General features: G+C 39.3%; 1 protein-coding gene across 1 annotated transcript in view; it reads right to left on the bottom strand.

Annotated features, from left to right (window-relative positions):
• The window catches only part of FAM155A (family with sequence similarity 155 member A), a 610,649-nt gene that overhangs the window by 90,827 nt on the left and 501,430 nt on the right, over positions 1 to 18,392 (bottom strand). The gene's annotated exons all lie outside the window — the stretch shown is intronic.

Here is an 18,392-nt window from a genome sequence, read left to right on the forward strand (position 1 = left end):
AGTCTCTGGTCATCTTGTGCAGTATGTCCGCAGTCTCTGGTAATCTTGTGCCCATTTAGAGTCCTTCATTACTAACAGTGTCATTTTTTAGTTTGTTTGCGCCAATCTGTAAGGCTGCGCTGTATACCATGATTTGTGATGCTGGGGATATATACTCTGTGCTGTGATGCTGAGCTGTGTACTCCTGACACTATGAGTGGAAGCAAGTGGAATACAGGGGACGGAATGGTGGATTATATAAGGGGTGTGGCTTATGAGATGTGGGAGGGACCAAATGTGGAGGGGCGGGGTCTTGCGCCCCCCCATCCTAAAACTTCACCAGCCGCCACTGTTAGGAACCATACACATAATGTGTTGCTTCAATATCTGACTTCTTTAGGGCTCACTCACAGAATCTGTTGCTTCCATATCTAACTTCTTTAGGAACCATACACATAATGTGTTGCTTCCATATCTGACTTCTTTAGGGCTCACTCACAGAATCTGTTGCTTCCATACTGTATCTAACTTCTTTAGGAACCATACACAGAATGTGTTGCTTCCATATCTAACTTCTTTAGGGCTCACTCACAGAATCGGTTGCTTCCATATCTGACTTCTTTAGAAATCACTCACAGAATCTGTTGCTTCCATATCTGACTTCTTAATAGATCACTAAAGTATTTTTTTTTTAAATAACAAACATGTTATACTTACCTCCATTGTGCAGCTCATTTTGCACAGAGTGGCCCCAAACCTGGTCTTCTGGGGTCCCTCGGCAGCTGTCTTGGCTCCGCCCACAATGATTAAACACCTTCATGCAAGCAAGCTCGCATGGTGTTGAGTTCTTGCGGACTTGCTCCCCCCGGCGCGACCCGTCATTGGGTGTGATTGACAGCAGTGTGAACCAACGGCTGCGCTGCTTTCAATCAACCAATGAATGAGCCAGGAAGATGGCCGAGAAGCCTGCGCGTTCACGGTGCGGGACTTTCGAGGGGTCAGGTAAGTAATGGGGGGGGTTCGGGGGGCTTCTAATCCGCAGATTTTTTTTTCACCTTAATGCATAGAATGCATTAAGGTGAAAAAACTTTTACCTTTACAACCCCTTTAAGGGACCCTACGCAGAATATGTTGCTTCCATATCTGACTTCTTTAGGAACCATACACAGAATGTGTTGCTTCCATATCTGACTTCTTTAGAACTTACTCACAGAATCGGTTGCTTCCAAATCTGACTTCTTTAGGAATCACTCACAGAATCTGTTGCTTCCATATCTCACTACTTTAGGAATCACTCACATAATTTATTGCTTCCATATCTTTCGAGGAAAACCCTACAAGCTGAGAAATGTTTTCATTTCTCTTCATGGAGTACAACGTCCAAAAGTGATAACAGCTGTGATCATCACAATGCAAATGATATAAAAACTATCAAAACAAACAACTCAAATAGAGCATTAATATAGCATGCAGAGTGATTTTCTATGAAATAAAATGATAAACTATTAAAAAGTAAAAATTGGTTGATTTAATTGAATGTAACAATATGCATTGACAATGGATCACCTGCAAATTAATGGCCACCCGCTTACGTTATTCTTACAGAGCCCTTTATAATTTATATCATAAAAACATAAAAGAAAGTAAATGTAATTTAAAAACAGAAGTGCATGGTGAATATACTTGTATTCGTATGCCTTTTGTTGGGCATTTGATTACCTATTCAGATGTATTCTGCCAATTAATGTTTCTGAACAGCTGTGGTTAGTATTTGCTATCCACTAAATACAAGACACACATTTTATTGCACTAAGATTATATTATTGACACAAATACATATGGTGAGGGGTAATAATACAAATATTAATCTAAAAATAATACGATGTAGTGATTAAATAGCACACAATTCAATAAAAACAAACACAAATTAGAACAGAAGATTATTTACAAAATTCCCATGAGCATGAAAGACTGAAATCTAGGACACTATCTATCTTGTAAAGTATTTTTAGACTGAATCATACAAAGCCATTCCATAAATTGGTTTTTGAGGTTTGCATAAGCCCTTTGGTGAACTTGCCCATTTAATCACCATATACATTCTAATAAGTAATATGTGGTATTAACAACCTTTTACTTGTTGTTTGATCCAAATAAAACATATTACTATTTCTCTGGTAAATGAATATATTAAGCCAATTATAAAATACTTAATGTAAAATTATAATTTCCTATAAATTTGTTGAATAAATAAAGTGTGAATGTGTGTGAATTTAAGTTGTATTGTAAGCTTTGGCTTTCTAACTACTGAAAAGTAAAAAAAATAAATAATCCATCACCACCCCAATGCTTCAGAACTGCCAGCTTTCCTCTAGCTGGATGTTACTATGACACTGCAGGCTAAAGGTAACATGCAACACAAGTTTCAAACACTAGAGCATTGAGCTCAGAGGTCATTTTGACAGCTTCTGAAGATATGGATGCCTGGCAAAGTAAAATGTATTAAGAATAACAGCTTCCTGTTATAATAAATATTAAATATTATAAAAACAGGTCTGAACAAGAATATTTTTTTTTTGGAAATTGTTTAAAACCTCAATTCTAGAATTACATTTTTTTAAGTTTTGGATAGATTTGAAAAAAATATATACTTCTATCACATTTTTATCTGCTGTCCTTGGCTCTTTCAGGAACATCTCATCTTATTCCTAGTCACTGTTATAGTCAGGAAAAATTATAGAAGTTGTCATTAAGACAGAAAGATACTAGCAGTAAAAATAACGAGAAGGAGAATCTAACTCTTCCACATATTACTGAAAAAAAGTTTGGTTAAAGCTCCATTCACATTAACGTGTCACATGATTCCCAGTGCAACTTTGGGGTGTGACTTTAATGCAACTTTTGGTGCGATTTTGATCTGAATTTACATTCTATGGATCAAAGGTACATCAAAAGTAGCACCAAAGTAGTGCAGGCACCTTTTCAAAGCCGCTGCAATTTTTTAAATGGTTGCAATTGAAAAGACTGGGGTGCGACTTGTCATGTCAAAGTGGCATGACAAATCGAACAAGTCTGAATGGAGCCTCAATGCAGCCTGTGTCTTAATTTCCTGCCCCGACAGGTCACACTAAAATTTTGACAAGGATTCTATTTTTACCCACACTATCCAAAAACAAATATTTTTTTTAGCTGATGTTTTGAGGTGAATAAATAAATTCAGCTATGTGAGCTTTCACCATAATGTGTGTAAAGTATATATACAGCATACTAGCACATTATGGCACACTTACTTCTGAGTGTGCCCTCCTCCAGTAGTAACAGGTCCAGCCTTGTGTCCCCTGTCCATCTGTCACTACTGTCATCTTCCCCACTGCTTTTTTCTGAGTCTTGTGATGCTTCTGTTTGACATACAGGAGTTACATTGTTCCTGCCACCTGCCTGTATTCTGCATGCTTAGAATGAACCTGAATGTACATGGAATGTACATGTGCCACACCAGTGCAGCAAGAAATGGTTATTTATAGACACGCGTTACTTGTCCCTGGATTTCCAAATATTGGTTTATCCACAGACCTCATTATCTACTTGACCTTCTGAAGATTTATCTAGGGTATGGCAGCCATAAAAAAGTCACCCCCGCACAAAAAAGACCCCCATCCGTCCTTTGGCCGCCCCCCCCCCCCCCCCCCCGCACTGGCCAGCTGGAGCGTGGCGCCGGCACGGCACTTGCTACTTGGATTTGGAGCGACAGGCGTGCACACCATGATGGCCAATGAGTTTACTGGGTGCAGGGAAAAGAGCAGGGTAACTGGCGGAGGCAGAGCCTAATGCTCCGCTTACCCTCCTCTATGTGGTCGGCATCTTCTCCCTGGATCGGGGTCTGCAACGTCACGTGACGTGAAGAGGAGAAGAGATGAGTCACGAGAGAAAGAAGGGAAACCCCCAGGCAGCAGCAGGGATTAGCATTGCAGCCTAGCAGGTACTGATCTTGAAGATGAATATAATCATGTGCGTATGTGCCAGGCAAGCAATCAGTCAAATATAGTGCTAAATATGGATTATAGAAATATTCATAGCAGCCATAGATAGCAAAGATAAAGTGTAATAAAGTGATTTGTGCAACAACAGGTACAACTTAAAAGTAGTACCTGCTGTGCCTGTTGCACAAATCACTTTATAACACTTTATTTATGATATCTATGGCTGCTATGCATATTTCTATAATCCATATTTAGCACTATACTTGACTGGCTGCTTGCTTCTGCTTGGGCCTGGCACACATGCACAATCGCACATGATGATGCTGACTTAAAGTCATCACCATGTGCAATTGTGCGTGTGTGCAAAGCAGAAGCAGCCAATCAAATATAGTGCTAAATATGAATTATATAAATATGCATAGCAGCCATATATGTCATAAATAAAATGTAATAAAGTGATTTGTGCAACAAGCTCATGCAAACTTGGCAGTACATGAACGTTCACTGAATGTGGACTGTTTAATGAGCAGGGGTGGACTGACCCATCGGACACTGCCCAAGGGCCTGGGGGCCATTAGGGGGTCCCATAAGAGGCTCTTAAAGACTGCAATGCATACAGTCTAGCACAAGCAGCGGCTGTAATAAGAACTCTCATGGCGCACTGCTCCCCGCTGTTCCCATCTTCCCTCCCATCCACCCCAGGTGCTTGTACTGTACATCACATCACCTGGGATGGACGAGAAGATAGGAGGGGCCAATGGGGAGCCGTGTGCAGTGAGAGGTCTTATTACAGGCATCAGGTGAGGCTGTGTACTTTTTTTTTTTTACAGGAGTCTAGAGACACCGGGTGGGGGACCATGATGGTGGGGGACCATGATACTCTCCTGGTCCCCCCAGTGTCCCTCTCTGTCCCTGACATCCGTCTCTGTACTCGTCACACTGAGTCCCTCTCTGTCCTCATCACACTGTGTCCCTCTGTCTGTCCCTTGATTGTGTGTTAGTGTGTCATTGATTTTGTATGAGTTACTGTGTGTACCAATGTATTTTGATGAGTGTGAGTGTGTCAGTGTATTGGCATCATCAGTGATTTTTGTATCAGTGTGTTCCCAGGGGCGCAGTTTCAGTGCTTGCCATAGGCACCATTTTGACTAGATATGTCTCTGAATACAGCACTGCATTATTTTAACTGACAATTGCGCAGTCGTGCAATGCTGTACCCAAAATAAAATGTATGTCCTTTTTTTCCCCACAAATGGAGCTTTTTTTTGGTGGTATTTGATAACCTCTACATCTTTATTTTTTTGTGCTGTAAACAAAAAAAAGACCAACAATTTTGAAAAAATAACTACAATTTTAACTTTCTGCTATAAAACATATCCAATAAAAAATATGAAAAATCTAATTTCTTGTATTCTTCATACAATTTTTGGTAAAAAATCCCAATGAGTGCATATTGATTGGCTTGCGCAAAAGTTAAGGTGTTTACAAACGATAGGATATTTTTATTTGTAATGGCAGTGATCAGTGACTTAAAGCGGGATATTACGTGACCAGTGACACTAATACAGTAATCAGTGATAAAAAAATATGCACTGTCACTGTACTAATGACACTGGCTAGGAAGGGGTTAACATGAGGGGCGATCAGAGGGTTAACTGTGTGCCTAGCCTGTATTTTACTGCAGTGTGGGAGGTGCTTTTACTAAGGGAATACATGGATCCTTGTCCCTGCAGATCAGCTCCTGCTGTATGTAATCACAGTGGGAGCGAGCCGCTGCAAGCACTTAGAAGTGCAGGATCATATATATATATATATATTAATTATCTCACAAAAGTGAGTACACCCCTCAAATTTTTGTAAATATTTTATTATATCTTTTCATATGACAACACTGAAAAATTGACACTTTGCTACAATGTAAAATAGTGAGTGTAAAGCTTCTATAACAGTGTACATTTGCTGTCCCCTTAAAATAACTCAACACACAGTTATTAATGTGTAAACCACTGGCAACAAAAGTGAGTAAACCCCTAAGTAAAAATATCCATATTGGTCCCAATTAGCCATTTTCCCTTCCCGGTGTCATGTGACTCATTAGTGTTACAAGGTCTCAGGTGTGAATGGGGAGTGGGTGTGTTAAAATTGGTGTTATAACTCTCACTCTCTCATACCTCATACCTCATAGCAAAGAACTCTCTGAGGATCTGAAAAAAATAATTGTTGCTCTACATAAAGATGGCCTAGGCTATAAGAAGATTGTCAAGACCCTGAAACTGAGCTGCAGCATGGTGGCCAAGACCATACAGCTGTTTAACAGGGCAGGTTCCACTCAAAACAGTCCTTGCCATGGTCAACCGAAGAAGTTGAGTGCACATGCTCAGTGTCATATCCAGAGGTTGTCTTTGGGAAATAGACGTATGAGTTCTGCCAGCATTTCTGCAGTGGTTGAAGGGGTGGGGGAGGGGGGTCAGCCTGCCAATGCTCAGACCATACGCTGCACACTACATAAAATTGGTCTGCATGGCTGTCGTCCCAGAAGGAAGCCTTTTCTAAAGATGATGCACAAGAAAGCCTGCAAACAGTTTGCTGAAGACAAGCAGACTAAGCAAATGGATTACTGGATCCATGTCCTGTGGTCTAATGAGACCAAGATAAATGTATTTGGTTGAGATGGTGTCAAGCGTGTGTGGTGGCAACCAGGTCAGGAGTTCAAAGATAAGTGTGTCTTGCCTACAGTCAAGCATGGTGGTGGGAATGTCATGAGTGTTGCCAGCACTGGGGAGCAATAGTTCATTGAGGGAACCATGAATGCCAACATGTACTGTGACATACTGAAGCAGAGCATAATCCCCTCCCTTCGGAGACTGGGCCGCAGGGCAGTATTGCAACATGATAACGACCCCAAACACACCTCCAAGGCGATCACTGCCTTGCTAAAGAAGCTGATGTTAAAGGTGATGGACTGGCCAAGCATGTCTCCAGACTCAAACCTTATTAAGCATCTGTGGGACATCCTCAAATGGAAGGTGTAGGAGTGCAAGGTCTCTAACATCCACCAGCTCTGTGATGTTCACATGGTGGCGTGCAAGAGGACTCCAGTGGCAACCTGTGAAGCTCTGGTGAACTCCATGCCCAAGAGGGCTAGGGCAGTGCTGGAAAATAATGGTAGCCACACAAAATATTGACATGTTGGGCCCAATTTGGACATTGTCACTTTCGGTTTAGACATTGATGGCTGTGTCTTGAGTTATTTTAAAGGGAAAAACTATTTTTCACTGTTCTACAAGCTGTACACTCACTACTTTACATTGTAGCACAGTGTAATTTCTTCAGTGTTGTCACATGAAAAGATATAATAAAATACTTACAAAAAATTTGAGAGGTGTACTCACTTTTGTGAGATGCTGTATATATATATATATATATATATATATATATATATATATATATATATATATATATATATATATATACAGTATATATACACACGTGATGCTGTGCACAGCTCCCGCCTTGTAGCAGTAAAACTTCTATAGGGCGGTCAGCAAGCGGTTAAAATTAGGTACCTGTTATAAACAAATTACAGAAATACAGTTATAGCCATTTATGACTACTATATTTTTATAATATAAACAATATGCAAAAGTAAAGAGGTTTGTTGAAAATCAGCTAAATTGTGCAACACCAAGCACATTGTATGATACATTTATTTTAGGATTTTATAAGATAACCTTTTATTTATCCCAATGATAATGGTTTTACACTTGTATATTTAAATTAATATAATAAAAGCATAAAGGCATTTCACTGATTAGTAAAGTAGCTATAAAATGTGAACTTTTGACTCCTTTCCCCAGTAATTATTTTTCTTTTTTCATGTTCTGACAATATAAAATTGTTGGCCCTTATTTTTAATTTTTAGTGTTTCTCAAAGTATTTAGATTTGTTGGGTTTATTTTACGGGTCTGTTACAACACAGTTAATATTTTGTTTTTAACTGTAGGGAATTAACATGGTTTTGATAATTGGTTGTGTATTGTAGATGATAAAGTTAATATTGTTCTTATCCTAAAGGATTATTATAACATATTATTTTATAACATAAAGCTGTTGGGCATAACAACACATAATTACATAGGTTGTATTCCTCGATTTACATGGATAAAGGTGTGAATTGTTGTTAACTCAGATTTCAGACTTATTGATACCAAGGATGGGATTAAGTAACTAGAACAATGTGGTTCCACAATTTTCATACTTACCATCCTGTTCTTGGACAATCAACATGCACACATTCCCTGGTGATTGGATTAAAGTGTCTGTGCTACTTGTATAGCTATAAATGCTGGATTGTCTTCCTGAATCTCATTAGAGTTGCAGAAGTGTCTTGGAGAAGCTGCAAAAGAAGACCAACCAAAGAAGAATATTGGCCCATTAAAGGTTTTATAGATTCCATTCTTCATTGTAATTACCAAGGGATATATTGTAATGTAAGTAATATTTACAAAATCAGCTTAAAGGGATATTATAATGATTGTGGGTCAGTTGTATTTAAAATTCATACTTGCATTTTTAAAATGTTGTACTATTGTAATAATATATTTGTTTTACACATTTACAGTATATGACCAGGATTCACACACAAGTTTGTGTTTTTTTAAAAAGAGAGCTCAACAAAAACAGTTTTTCCTTATGCTCTCTGTTTCTAACTAAAACTCTGTACAGCCCGATCTGAACAGATCAGGCATAGAGCGGTCTCTGATTATTCATTTTGGTGCCTAACCTGCAGTCTGAGCAAATGTGCTTATTAGTAGTGCAGCTAGGTATAAACAGGTAAACATGTGATTGAAATACTTTTTTTAAGTGGTGACCATAATAAGAACATTTTATATATCCAAAACCATGATACATTCTCTATAAAGCATTACAGAAGATTGCAACTGCAGCTGTGTATAGAAGAGACTGTGGAAGAAAGACAAAAAAAGAGGAAGGGCATGTATTATAAAGAAAGGCTTACTTAAATGTGACATCCTGATAGAAAGATTATAGATGGTTAAATAGTAAGATAGTAATAGTAAGAAGAGCCACAGATCCAGTCAGAGAAGTAGTAGCCAACTGAAATTATACTGTGCATACCAATTCTACACTAGGTAGAAACAAAATAGGATGCTTAGGAGCAGGATAGATAGATAGATCGATGATAGATAAGATTTATTGTCATTATAGAGACAAATTCACAATGAAATTACATTGACAAAGAGAAGGCATAATGATGTCCTAGGTTGAAGGAAGAAACCACCTTGGAAATAAATAAAGCCCAAGACCTCAAAACCATGTCAACCCTATGAAAAACAAGAACGGGTTCTTTACAAGATAAGGCCACCAGTTCTGGGATTCCTGGCATGATAGCCAGCAGAAAGACCACCTTGCAAATAAGGGTAGTCAAGGGAATATCCTGAATGGGCTCAAAGGGAGACTTCTGTAGAGCATACAGGACTAGAATAAGATCCTTTGGCAAGACTGGTGAACAAACAGGGAAGGGCACTATGTGTTCCTCCCCTGGAAAAGGGCTTACCAGCAAATGAGCAGCCAGAGGTCTATGAAAGTAGATAGCCAAGGCAAAAAATTGACCCTTCAGGGTACCTAATGCCAGATGCACAATCCAAAGTAAGCCTTCCAAGTATGATGGTAGACCTTATGAGAGATTGATTTCCTAGAATTAGGCAGCACAGAAATAATTGTTAGAGAGATCTGATCTCTTCCAGAGCTGCAACATCCCTAGCTGAATTGGGTACATAACAACAGAAGGTAGAGATAGAGAGCAGCAAAATCAGCCAGGTTTTTTGCAGAGTACAGAAAACAAATCTCATAGTGACTGACTAAATATGAACAGCATGTAATACAACGTTTATTGATAGTTTTTTATGATGTGGGTTCAGTGGCACTTTAAGTCATGGCTTTCTGCCCAGTGTATGTTGACCTGACCCTTATCCCATCTTCCTATAGCCTGATGCATGAGGGTGAAAGGATTACCCTGAGGGGTACTCACAACCCGTTGCTGCATAGTAGACAGGGTGCATTCATTGTCAGTCTCATGACTGAAGGCTGCTGGGTAACTCATTGAAGGCTGATGTAGAGACCTGGGTCACAACTGCTGTGTCTTATGTGTAGAAGAAAATATGCTCAAAATGGCACCTTGAGAAAAGCAGAGGAGCCCTTAAAAGTGTGGGACTGTAAACACAGAATGAGCCATTGTGCACCCAAATGTGTCACAGGGGGTGTAAGAAAATGTTCACAGTTGTAAGGAAATAGTTGCATATTATCCTATGGCCACAGCAAACCCTTTAAAGTTTTGCGTAGCCCAGAGTCCATGGGCAACCCCCAGAAATGAGAGGGTACTGGGTGAGAAAGTAGGTCTAGTTAGACTACAGAGAGGAAGGGGCAAAGCCCTGTGTCACCACTTCAGGGTACTGGCTTCGTCCAAGTGAGAGAACCCAGCAGGTGGGGCTTCCCATTTCACCTACTTCAGAGGTTTCACCTGCTTCAGAGGTCAACATGAAGGGGGCAGCACCCATGGTCTTTCCTACTTTTTCTAGCGATCCCCTAAATTAGACAGAAATCTTTATTTTAGACTGAAAAGGAATTAAAAGTCAGATATGTCAAACCAAGCTCTCTTGATAATTTACACGCTTCTTAACCTTGCCAACTTCTGAAGACATGTTGCTATTAGGCTTCTTATAATTAGCTTTGTTCATATTATGCATATTTTATGCTAGCTATATGCCATCTTGCAGAGAATGTAAACAAAGATATACTGTGCTTGAGAAACACAAAATAAGACAAGCTGCACCATTACCGTGAGATATTATTACAAAAGTCAAATGTAAACTGTGTTGTGCTAAACAAAAAACGAAATAAATGGAAAACAAAAGGTGTAAATTCTCTTAATGAGTCCAAATGTCAATTTCTTGACAGTAGCACAAGTTCCAAAACCAGTGAAACAGATGATATTTAAAATTTCCAAGATCACAAAGACCACCTTTGTGAATACACCACCACCACATATAGATGTGCTCTTTCCAGAAAGCATGGACCTCCCATTACGGGAGGTCAAAGAAAGCTCAAGTATATAATGAATCTCATCTTCTGTTGTTATCCAGCCAGAATGAAATGATGGGAGTCACTACAACAGCCACACTCGTGCCAACATCCCTCTTGTCTCAGACCACCAGAATCAATATTATATATCAATAAAAAAATGTAATGCCAATAGTGTAAAATTTTTTACAGCTTTGCTTTAATAAAGGTAATGCACTTACCTGTTTGAAGATAAAAACAGCCTGCATAGAAATACGATAATTTTTTCCCCCAGTTTAGGCCGATATGTATTCTTCTACATATTTTTGGTAAAAAATAATCGCAATAAACGTATATTGATTGGTTTGCACAAAAGTTATAGCATCTACAAAATAGGAAATAGATTTATGGCATTTTTATTATTATTACTTTTTTTTACCAGTAATGACTGGGACATTGCGGCCGACACATCCGACACTTTTGACACTATTTTGGGACCATTGTCATTTATACAGCGATCCGTGCTATAAAAATGCACTGATTACTGTGTAAATGACAATGGCAGGGAAGGGGTTAAACACTAGGGGCGATCAAGGGGTTAAATGTGTCCTAGGGAGTGATTCTAACTGTAGGATGGTCTCACAACAACATGAGAGAGATCACTGCTCTTGATGACAGGGAGCAGTAGATCCCTGTAATGCTGCTAGGCAGAACAGGGAAATGCCTTGTTTACATAGGCATCTCCCCATTCTGCCTCTCTGTGCCACGATAGCAGGACACTGGCAGACATTGAATCTGCGGGACCTGCAGGCACGGTCAAGCCCGCAAATTAAAGGGGACGTGCAGGTACGCCCATTTGCCCACCACTGCCATTCTCCCACCGTATATCGGTATATGCTATATGGTTAAGGAGAGTCTGGTCCCTTTTTCTCTTTATATATTATTAGGTTCTTATGGAAGCAGCTATTACCTGAATCATGTACTGCATACCAGTTATGGGTCAGTGAAGCAGTCATTGCTCTGGAATGAGATTTATAGCACTTGACTTAAGGAGCCCAATCATACAGTTACGTATTTTGATTTGTAACAAAGTTCATTTAAATTTTATTACAAGCTTAGCATTATTCAGAGAAAGTATAAAACCGTTGTTATGGAAAACAAAGTGTGGGTTCTAAGCTAGGGTCCAGAACAGAGATGAATGAATATCTTACAATTGGTTTTGCTAGCAACATATCTGATCTCTTCCTGCAAACCATTTTACTGTATTCTGACCGAACATATTTTTACTTTATTGTTTTGTAGGTTTGGATCAAGTTGTTTTTCTTTTTTCTTTCCCACATTCCATAACTTTTGAAATACATAGTTGGGTTGAAGGAATTGTCTGCAGGACTGGGATTTGCAGATCACAGATATCTATGTCTCAACCCAATCTTGATTACAACTTACAATCTTTATTACAACGTATAACCAGCAATTGAATCTGAAGTGACCCAAAACTGTGATGTACAATTTAGGTGATGTACAATAATAAGGCAAATGTGTATCACCCGTCTGTGTCTACAGCATCCATGGAACCACCTAGATTGTACATCGCAGTTGTGCATCAATTCAGATTCAATTGCTGGTTATACCAGCCACTTCACATGTTAAGGTGTTGTCTGTCTCTTCCTCTAGAGGTGCCAAGAGTGTGGCCTCTTGCAAGCCTTTTGGAGCTGGATTCTGTCTTGGGGAGATGGGGACAGTTTGTGGATGCTTCTGTATCATCCAACTTCACATGTTCCATTCTCTAGTGAATAAATAATTCCCCTGAGGAAGACCACAACCACATTGCTCCACTATGTTAACATCACTATGTATGATGAAATGTGTCCTATGATTTATAACCAGAGCTCATATTTTAACAATATACATGAATTTGAATTCCATTTTGTATAATAAAAAGATTTTTTATAAAAATACTTATTTTGATCAACTCAATTTGCTGATAAAAAAAAAAACCCTTGGGGGAACTATCCGATATTGCAATTTTTCAGGGTGTGCAGCCTCACTATCTCTCAAATGTGTTTTCCATTTATCAAATTTCATAAGGGTCTTTCTAAACAAACCATACACTTGATTTCATACATAATCCTGGACGCTTGTTGGAACCAGTCAGTAGTAACATTTGACTAAACAAAAATTAAACTGGATTATGATTAAAGGTAAGATGGCTCCCAGCCTCAATGACTGGAAAATAGATATAAATAACACATTATCCTATCAGAAATGTATATACATTAACAGAGGTTGTCTGGATAAGTACAACAAAATCTGGGACAGGTGGCTTGCGTCTGTGGACACATTTACTGGTGGTTCATAGAGCCATAACCCCTCCCAGCATGGAACCACATGAACAGCATTGACGGAAGGGCTCCACTCAATTGAGATTCGCTGAGCACATTGTTAATTCTGTATGAGTTCCTGACTTGTTGTATTTACATGTACATAAGCCACATATCCTTGTTATATGCATTTCTACAGTATTGCCTTATAACCTGCAGGAATATGCTTAAACTGTACAATATTTTTTTTTATTTTTTTTCAAAAAGGTAAGATGGCTTGCACCCTCCATAACCACCAAGCTAAATTTAACAAAACATGGCAATCCCTGAACAATCCCTGTTTCTGGTTTACTTTCTGTATTGACCACATTTTAGGAACCCTAGTTATATGGTTCATGATCACTTTAAGAGGTCTACAACAAATAAATAGATTGAAATCTAAAAGTGTGTTCATAGATTATGCAAAGTTAAGTAGTGGCATTCATTCCCTACTAGATATGTCTGGCTTATTACTGCCCTGGATGCACTGTTTAATTGGGCAAATATGGCAAATGAGATACAGTGTGGGTGAATGTGATTTATGCACTTGGGGCTAAAAACATGCATGCACAATACAATCTTTAATGGTTAAAAGTGTGCAAGATGGATAAGAATTTGGCTTACCAATCAATTCCTATCTGCAGCTTATACTGTATAAACAGAATTATACTTTGTATATTAAGAGGCATAGAGTCTGATTTACTAAATAATATGTGGGTCCACCTTCACATTGTTGCATTCACAAACCAAGATTAACAACCCAATCTTTTTCTTCTGATATTTACTACGGGGGCCAAACACACACATCATGTAAAGTTACATATGGCAAATTCACTAACAAATACGGTTTGCTAAGCAGTGTACATTCCAGCATCTGAACGCACACCAACTAAGTGGTGACACACCGAAAATAAAGAAATTTTGTTTTCTCTATTCTTGGGGTTATTTGACAATTGTATGCTATTGTATGTGCATTTTATAAAGGAAGAATACTGCACAAAGTAGGCACAGATATCAATACATGTGGTTGTCACGCAGAATACTACAGAGCACATGTGTGACAGTGGGCATGTGTAGAAATGTAGGCTTTAGGTGGGGTAACATGAATTATTTGAAAGGAGAATTACAATCAGTTTAAAAGTCAGCAGCAAGTCTACTTGATGTTAGTTCTGTGAACTTAGTCTTGTACATCTGTCAGCTGCAGTAATAACTACACAGAGGGAGAAAACGTTGTAGCTGAGGGCAAGTTTCTATTAAAAGCATTTGGTGTGGCCAAATGTCCACTTTAAGACATAGCCGTACTGTATTTAAGGACTAGCCATTTTTAAAGGAGCAGGATGTTGTCAGAGATGGGTTGTAACTAGCCCAGCCAGTTAATGAACACATTTTTCCTTCAAATAATTCAAAACTTTTACATTATTATATTAACATAAAAGAAAAGTTGTCCATGGGGTGAAGATCACTGTCAGACTGGATGAGGCCATCAGGCCCCTTATTTTACCTTGCAGTTCTTATATGTAACCCCTGACTTTCTAAGTAAAAGCAAAATAAATTACCCATCAAATTCTCTGGTTACTCGAGTTTTTCAAACAGATAGACTCCAAAAATCAGATGTGGGAGGGAGATGACCAGACTTTTGATGAGAAAATCGAGATATAGGAGTTGATTTACTAAAGGCAAATATACTGTTCGCTTTGCAAGGAAATGTTCCCTTCATTTAGTGAATTTGGGGAAAATGCAGTTTGCAAAAAATTTCCAATCGTGTGAAAGGAAAATAAACCATACAGTATTTTTGCTTAACCTCCCTGGCGGTATGATTCTTTCAGAAAAAGGGTGCTGAAAGCGGTACCATTATTTGCAAGGAAATTTGGCATTTTATACTGTAGGCCTGTAATTTTTAGGAATAACTCACTTAAATCTGACCAAACAAGAGTCTTGTAGGCATCCCAGGTATGACATTTTTTTAAAAACAATATTATAAATTATAATATAATAAATAATTATAAATAATTATAACAAATAATAATATAATTATAATAAAAATTATTCAATAATGTAATCAACTCAAAATCACTGAAATTTGCTCAATTGCAGAATTGTCGCTGTCATTACTTTTATTTTTTTATGACGGATTTCCCCACAAATCACTATCGCACAATTCTGCAAGTGATTATAATTTATTATCGCTGTTTTCTAGCTGCTCTAAAACCATTTTTGACATAAAGGGACACTTTTGGTTGATATGGACAATCTACAGTTTGCAGGGAGAAAGAACAGTTTTTATTATATAAAAGTGCATGTAGGGCACTGGGCAGACCACTAGGGACAAGGGGGGTGTGTATTTTTTACATACAGTACTGTAATCTATAAGATTACAGTATACTGTGTGCATTGTGTTTGTTTACATTTTTGAATTTGGCGCCGTTCTCAGCTCCCGTGCGTCGTAACGTCGCAGGGAACGGAGATCGGCGGCACAGGAGGACGCTGTGTGAATCGAGCGAGGTCCCGCTCGCTCACACAGTGCGGTGGCATCGCTGGATCCAGGGACAAGGTAAGTAAACACTGTCTGCGGATGCTGTGAGGCAAGCCCGAGACTGACTCGGGGTTACCGATCGCAGCAGAGAAATCTAACCCCGAGTCAGACACGGGAACACCGCCAGGAGGGTTAAACATCCTTTGGGATTCAGAGCTTTAAATCTTCACCTCCATCACTAATCTAAGGGAAAATTCCCTTGCAAAGTGAATATCCTATTAGTCTTTAGTAAATCAACAGGGTCCTGCAACACTATTAGACTTAGTAACTGGTGCATAGTGGTCTCACAGGGTATATTTACTTCATCCACCATGGCAGTGTTCCAGCTTTGAAAAAATGAAAGGAGGGTCACTCCTCATTTGTGGAGACTCTAACCAAGTACTCCTCCCTTTCCTTGACAAAACGCCTTTTTCCCAAACACATCAGACCAAATGGAATCTTTCCAACTTGCTGGCAAAATACAACTTAGTGGATTCATGGAGGGAAACAAATCCAACTAAACGCAGCTATACCTATTTCTCGAACCCCCATAAATCGTCGAGCCGTATCGACCATATATTCCTAACGATTTGTATGCTACCAGAAGTTCTGGACTCAAACATCATCCCTATCCCGTGGTCTGATCACAACGCAGTTCTTACCACCCTATTCTCAATGATTCCCAAAAAACATGATCCAACATGGTACTTACCTGATATAATCCTTAAACACCCATCCTATAGAAAGGTAATAGAACAGAATTTAGCTGAATATATAGCACTCAATACGACCCCAGATGTATCTGCGCTCACGCTCTGGGAGGCGCATAAGCCGGTACTACGAGGGAAAGTACAGAGACAATTGGGAATCCTTAAAAGGGAGCGGAAACAGATATTTAATAAATTAGAGACAGAACATGATTCAGCCTTTGAGGCTTTCCAATATGCACACACACCTGCGGCAAAAGCCCGTCTGGACAAGGCGCGAACGGAATTAGACTTATTCCTCACAGAATCGGCTGATAAGGCGTTACTTAGAAATAGGCATACCTTTTACAACAAAGCCAATAAATCAGGTACTCTTCTTGCGAGATCGCTCAATTCTATCAATAAGAAGTATAAACCGATTCAGCTTAAAACAACTAGAGGCAATATTTCTAGCAACCCAGTCAAAATTGTGCAAAAATTTAGTGCGCACCTCAAAAAATTATATAATGACTCGAGCACCTTTACTGAACAAGATGCGGATGCTTTCTTTTCCAATTTGCAACTGCCTCAACTGAATGATTCTCACAAAAGGATGCTGGAGGCACCAATCACGCAAGAGGATGTCATGAGCGCCATTAGGGAACTAAAGTTGAATAAAAGGCCAGGACCCGATGGATTCACCGCACGTTACTACAAAACGTATGGTGATCTACTCTCCCCCATGATGGTGATGGCCTTCAATGAATTATTAAATCAGAAATCCTTTAGGCAGGAATCCCTCACAGCCACTATAAGCATGATACCTAAACCCCATTCTGACTCTACCCTATGTGAAAACTATCGCCCGATATCCATGCTAAACACGGATGTGAAGCTACTCGGTAAAATATTGGCCAATAGACTAAACAATACAATAGGAACTTTGATACATCGGGACCAGGTGGGCTTTATTCCCAACAGGCAAGCAGGAGATAACATTAGAAGGGCAAGCCTATTGGCATGCATAGCAAAAAAGAGGAAAATCCCTGTCTGTTTCCTCTCTTTGGATATCAAACAGGCATTTGACTCAGTCTCTTGGTCATATATGGAATTCGCGCTGTTAAAATGGGGCTTTGGCCCTAACTTTATAAAATGGGTCCTGCAACTTTACCAAAACCCGAAAGCGTATGTGAAATATGCAGGCTATAAGTCGGAAATGTTTGATGTCCAAAGAGGGACCAGGCAGGGTTGCCCACTTTCCCCATTACTATTCGCTCTCCTGATAGAGCCACTGGCACAAAAGATAAGGCTGGACCCCACGGTACTTGGCATTGAGTTAGGAGGCGTAAAGCATAAATTATGCCTTTACGCTGATGATATCTTGTTGTTTCTCTCGTCCCCCCAAGTGTCGGGGCCCAATTTACTCCCAATTTTACATCACTTTGCGTCAATCTCTGGCTTGGCAATAAACCCCAAGAAATGCCTGGCACTCAATGTTTCCCTTTCTCACACGGAACTGACGGCTGCAAAAATGGGCCTCCCGTTTGAATGGCCGGCCAAAAGCATCCCATACCTGGGCATACATTTATCCGCTTGCAACTCAGATCTTTATGCATGCAACTATCCAATCCTCCTGAAGCAATTGACGAATTTACTAAAATCCTGGACACAACTCCCTCTTTCTTGGTTTGGAAGAATCTCTGCAATAAAAATGACCTTACTGCCTAAACTCCTGTATCTTTTTAGAGTACTCCCCATACCAGTCCCTGCGCATTACCTACGGGTAATTCAAAAAAGA

This window comes from Rana temporaria, chromosome 2 (assembly GCF_905171775.1).
Source record: "Rana temporaria chromosome 2, aRanTem1.1, whole genome shotgun sequence".
NCBI lineage: Eukaryota > Metazoa > Chordata > Amphibia > Anura > Ranidae > Rana > Rana temporaria.